Genomic DNA, 6,000 nt, shown 5'->3' with positions numbered 1-6,000 from the left:
AGAGTGTTGGACTAAGCTAGCCTGGATGGGATTTTTAAAGAACACATTCCAGCACTGGAATGTGTTTGATGGACACTGCTCCCCAACCCCACCCCTGCCGCCCCACAGAGAATGTCTGACATTGTACCTCGCTTATTTGGTAAAGACTGGAGTTTGTTACTGCAAATGACAGGGAACCAGTTCCCAACCAGCTCCTTTCAAAGGTACTAGTAACAGAGCATGAGCTGGTAGAAATGAGTGCCCTCTAGAGCACAACTGTATTCAGACTACTATAGAACAAATAGAACTTTCTGAACATGAACTAAATTATCCGTACATCTGGTAGCAAGAGAATTTCTCTCAAGTCTTCTAAGATGATTTTATGATCGCCAATTCTCCAAATGTGTTATTTGCTTAAATGTGTGGTACAGTGTATCTTTTTAAAACATAAAAGATCTTAAACTATAATAGCAGTTCATTATATTACTGATCCTCATTTTCATGGAGTTTTAAAATATCACAAAGGGGGCAAAACATTAATGCTTCTTTGTTTTTTCTGTATTTGGATTTGCACATGTAAATAATGCATTTATAAGAGTTAGAACCACTATGGTGGCCTTGGCAAATCCAAGTCAATTCCTACAACAGGCAATGGTCAAAATACTGAATGATGCCTACCATATGTAGCCTTACAAAAGTACAGAAGATTGTATAAGTAATATCCACATATTGCTGAGGGCAATCTCCCTGGAAACAGCTTCCTTATGCCCCTTGACACATGGAAAAACTCCTGCTTTATGAAAATGTGATGAGTTCCTCTTTTTCAATAAAACTTTGATAGAGCCAATCAGCAAGGCCACCATCAGTCTCCAGGGGGTACATCTTTAATTGGAAAGATCCTGTAATGTATATGTGTGACTGTTGGTTTCCTGTATCCAAGGATCCATGCTTTCATATCTATGGGTTCAGCTTTGAGATAAGCTATGATTGAATCTATAACCCACTGGAGGACTTACTGATTCTTTTGTATCTCTTCCTGCTTGAATTCCATTTTCCTGTCGTGCTACAAGAACACTCAAAATAATTTTTGTTACTCCAATCCTTGGCAGAATGAATGTAAGAAATGGCAAGTTATTTTCTTTGCAAATGCATGACTTGTTTCTTGCCTCTTCCTCAGGAAGCCCCCTTCTGGAAAAAAAATCAATTTTTGATCTCTGCTTCTGTAATTCTTTTCTAGGTATTTTTTAAAAAAAAAGAAAAAGGAAAGAAAGAAGGGATCTCCTCTGTTTTATAAAGAAGTCTCCATGAATTAGAGAAATAATCCCAAAGTTTGCTATTTAAAAATATGATCCATCAACCAGATCATTTGAGCAACAACCAGTGTTTTGTTCTGTAAGCACGTCAAAAGAGTACACACATCTTCTGTTGCCTGATAATTCACCAGCATTACTGCTTCACCCTTTGAAATTGCTTTAATACCTTCCCCACGTTCCATCACTGTATGTCCAGGATACCATCTCCAAGAAACCACTTTTCCTAAAAGTCATTTATGCATGATTTCTTCAATGTACCAGAACTGCTTACTGTCCAGCACTCAACGTGGCTGAAGTATGACTACAAAGCATATGTAGAATGGAAGAGGTACTAAGTTATTGGCTTCCCCTTTGTAGGAATAAATTTCATAGGAGTAGTTCCAAGATCAAGGGCTCAGCCTATTAAATTGGGGGGGGGGGGTCCACATTCTTGCGAGAATATCAGGAATTCCCCTGATGGAGAAGTTTAGTATTTCCTCCTTTCTTGCCAGTCCCTCAAGGGGACTTTGCAAATACTTCTTTATTCACTGCCTAAATTACTCTGGTATATATCAGGGCATCACACTAACCTGTACAAACCGGAAAGATCTCATGCCCTATTCAAGATTCCAAGTAATTATGATGTCCAAATGAACTGACCTTACAAATAAATTAGATAATACATCACCAAAAGTATAAATTTTTCACCAAATAAACATCTCTTCCTTTTGTCTCACATATAAGCTGAACTTTTAAAATACAGACCATATCATCCTTTACCCTGCATTCTATTTCATCTTAGTCTTTTCCAAATTAGCTTTGTTCATATCTCCAGTTGAAATCGGATCACTTTTTCAACTTTTTAAACAGTTGTTCTATAGGGTAATGCTGGCTTTCATAGCTTCAGAACTATAATTCTGCGTCTCAGATATCACACAAATACTCAAAGTTTCAGGGAATGAACACGCTCAGCATCTCAGATTTTAGGAATAACAGTTGCAACTCTGGAATAGATGTGACTGTTCTTAAGAGGTAACAGTCTAGGAACCTTTACAGTAGGCCCCAACCTGATAACCCATGCTCTCGACTTCAATTCTCCCAGTTTGTATATTATAGTTTGTCTATATGAGTGAAACATGATAATGTTTGACTTTTTGTTTCTGACATTTCACTCAACATACTGTCCTCAAGTTTCTTTCACGTAGTTACATGCCTCACAACTTTATTACATCTTGCAGCCCCTCAGTAGTCCGTTCTATGTTTACATCATAGTTTCCCTTCCATCCTCAGTCAATGTACATTTAGGCCACCTCCATCCATTGCAAAGTATGAACACTGCCACCATAAACACCAGTGTGCAAATGCTCATTCATGTCCCCACTCTCAGTTCCTCCAAGTATATTCCTAAAAATGGGGTTGCAGGATCATATGTCAACCCCACCCCTAGCCTCCTGTGGAACCACCACACTGCCCTCCAGAGTGGCTGCACCACTCTGCTTCCCTACCAATTCCTAAATTATACTATATCAGTCGTTATCCTCTATCGTTCCTTCCGGTGTCCTACATGCCCCGAGGCCTTCTCCCTCATCCATACTCACATCCCACTTCATTCAATGTACTTATATTATTTTCCTATCATTAGATAGTATTGTGCTATCCATTTCTGAACCTTGGCAATCACTCCTGTTACATGTTCTGCATTCCTTCAGCACCAAATGCCCAGTCTCTACCCTCTTTCTATCTTCTGAAAATCTGTGCTCTTATCTTTAAGTCCCACCATTCATTCACTAATGTTAGTTCATATTAGTGAGACCATACAGTATTTGTCCTTTTGTTCCTAGCTAATTTCACGTAACGTAATACCCCCAAGGGTGATCCACCTTGTTACGTGCTTCATGACTTTATTCTGTTTTACAGTTGCATGATATTACATCATATGTATATATCACTCCTTGTTTAGCCACTCATTTGTTATGGACATTTGGGGTGTTTCCATCTCTTAGGAATCATAAATAATGCTGCTATAAACACCAGTGTGAAAGTGTCCGTTTGTGTCCTTACCTTCAGATCCTCTGAATATACACCTAGTAATGGTATTGCTGGATCATATGTCAATTCTATACTTTGCAACCTGAGGAACCAACAAACTGCCTTCTAGAGTGGCTGCACCATTCTACATTCACCTAAACTATTAATAAGTGTGCCTCTTTCTCTACATCCTCTCCAGGAATTGACATTTTCTGTTTTTATGATAATGACCCTTCTAGTGGGTGTGAGATGATATCTCATTGTGGTTTTGATTGCATTTCCTTGATGGCCAGTGAAGTTGAGCATCTTTTCATATGCCTTATAGCCATTTGTAATTTCTCTTCTGAAAAGTGTCTGTTCATGTCATTTGTCCATCTTTTAATTGGATTGTTTCTCTTTCTGTTTCTGAGTTGAAGAATCTCTTTACATATTCTGCATACTAAAGGCTTATGTGATATGTGGTTTCCAAATATTGTCTCCCATTGCGTAATCTGCCTTTTTACTCCCTTGACAAAGTACTCTGATGTTCGAAAGAGTTTAATTTTGAGGAGATTCCATTTATCTGTTTCTTTTTGAATTGCTTGCGCTTTGGGCACAAGATCTAGTAAACCACATCCTATTACAAGATTTATACGATATTTCCCTACATTTTCTTCTAAAAGTTTTATGTTCTTAGCTATAATGTTTAGGTCTTTGATCCAATTTGGGTTAATTTTTGTGTAAAGTGCGAGACAGGGGTCTTCTTTCATTCTTTTGCATTTGGATACCCAGTTCTCCCAACACCATTTATTGAAGAGGCTGCTCTGTCCCGTTAAGATTGGTTGACTGCTTTATCAAAGATCAATTGTCAGGTGGGCCACGGTGGCTCAGCAGGGAAGAATGCTTGCCTGCCATTCCCGAGGACCGGGGTTCGATTCCCAGTGCCTGCCCATGTGAAAAATAAAAGATCAATCGTCCATAGATGCGAGAGTATTTCTAAACACTCAACTCAATCCACTGCTCAGTATATCTATCTTTATGCCAATACCATGCAGTTTTTGTCCACTGTAGTTTCATAATATGGTTTAAAGTTAGGTAGTATGAGACCTCCCACTTCATTTTTCTTTCTCAAGATATATTTAGCATTTCAAAGTACCTTGCCCTTCCAAATAAATTTGGTTGTTGGGTTTTCTATTTCTGCAAAGTTAAGTTTTGGGGATTTTAGTTGGTATTGAATTGAATCTATAAACCAATTGGCATAAAATTGACATCTTAATTGTATTTTGTCTTCCAATCCATGAACACAATATGCCCTAACATTTGTTTAGGTCATCCATGATTTCTTTCAGCAATTTTTGTAGTTTTCTCTGTATAGGTCTTTTGTGTCCTTAGTTAAATTCCATCCTAAATATGTGATTCTTTTGGTTGCTATCGTAAGTGGATTTTTTTCTGTTTCCTCCTCAGATTGCTCGTTACTACTGCATAGAAACACTGCTGACTTTTGGGCATTGATATTGTACCCTGCCAGTTTGCTGTACTCATTTATTAGATCTATTAAATCTTGAAAATTTTTCAAGATTTTCAACATAGAGTATGTCATCTGCAAACAGTGAGAGTTTTATTTTTTCGTTTTGAATTTGGATGCCTTTGATCTATTTTTCTTGTCTGACTGCTCTGGCTGGAATATCCAGAAGAATTTTGAATAACAGTAGTGACAGTGGGCATCCGTGTCTTCTTCCTGATCTTACAGGGAACTCTTTCAGTCTTTCCTCATTGAGGATTATGTTTGCTGTGGGGTTTTCATATATTCCTTTTATTCTGTTGCGGCAATTCTCTTCTATTTTTATACATTAAAGTATTTTCATCAAGAAAGGATGTTAAATTTTGTCAAATGTCTTTTTGCATCAATTAATATGATCATGTGGTTTTTCCACTTTGATTTATTGGTACGGTGTTTTACATTAATTGATTTTCTTGTGTGAAACCAGTCTTGCATACCTAGAATAAACACCCCTTGCTCATGGTGTGTAATTCTTTAAATGTGCTGCTGGATTAGATTTGCAAGAAATTTGGTGAAGAGTTTTTGATTCATATTCACTAAAGAGGCTGGTCTGAAATTTCTTTCCTTATAGTATCTTTGTCTGGCTTTGGTATTAGGATGATATTGGCTTCAGAGAATGAGTTAGGTAGCTTTCTCTCCCCCTTCAATTTTTTGAAGACTTGAGCAAGATAAGTACTAATCCTTTGTTGAATGCTTTTTAGAAATCACATGTAAAGCTATCTGGTCCTGAACTTTACTTTCTGGGGAGTTTTTCTGATGACTGTGATTCAATCTCTTTATTTGTGATTGTTTTGGTAAGGTTGCTTAATTCTTTTCAAGTCAGTGTTGGTTGCTCATTTCTTTTTTAAGAAGTTGTCCAGTTCATCTATGTTGTCTAATTTACAACATGTAGTTGCTCATAGTATCCTCTGACTACCTCTTTTAGTTCTGTGCAGTCAGTGGTTATGTCCTCTCTCCCATTTCAGGTTTTACTTATTTGCATCCCTTCTCTTTTTCTAATAGGCTAGCTAAGAGTACATTGACATTATTGATTTTTCTCAGATTACCAACTTCTTGTTTTGTTGCTTTTCTCTTTCTTTAAAAAATATTTTTATTGGCAAATCTTCTTACACATACAGTCTATACATGGCGTACAACCAATGCCTCATTATTTTATCACAT

The 6,000-nt window shown here is 37.3% G+C and overlaps 1 pseudogene; it reads right to left on the bottom strand.

Annotated features, from left to right (window-relative positions):
* Window positions 1-618: 618 nt before the first annotated feature.
* LOC143672040 (acyl-CoA:lysophosphatidylglycerol acyltransferase 1 pseudogene) overlaps window positions 619-6,000 on the bottom strand; it is a 75,124-nt pseudogene continuing 69,742 nt past the window's right edge.

This window comes from Tamandua tetradactyla, chromosome X (genome assembly GCF_023851605.1).
Source record: "Tamandua tetradactyla isolate mTamTet1 chromosome X, mTamTet1.pri, whole genome shotgun sequence".
In the NCBI taxonomy this organism is placed as follows: Eukaryota; Metazoa; Chordata; class Mammalia; order Pilosa; family Myrmecophagidae; genus Tamandua; species Tamandua tetradactyla.
This window is presented reverse-complemented; position numbering and strand designations above follow the sequence as displayed.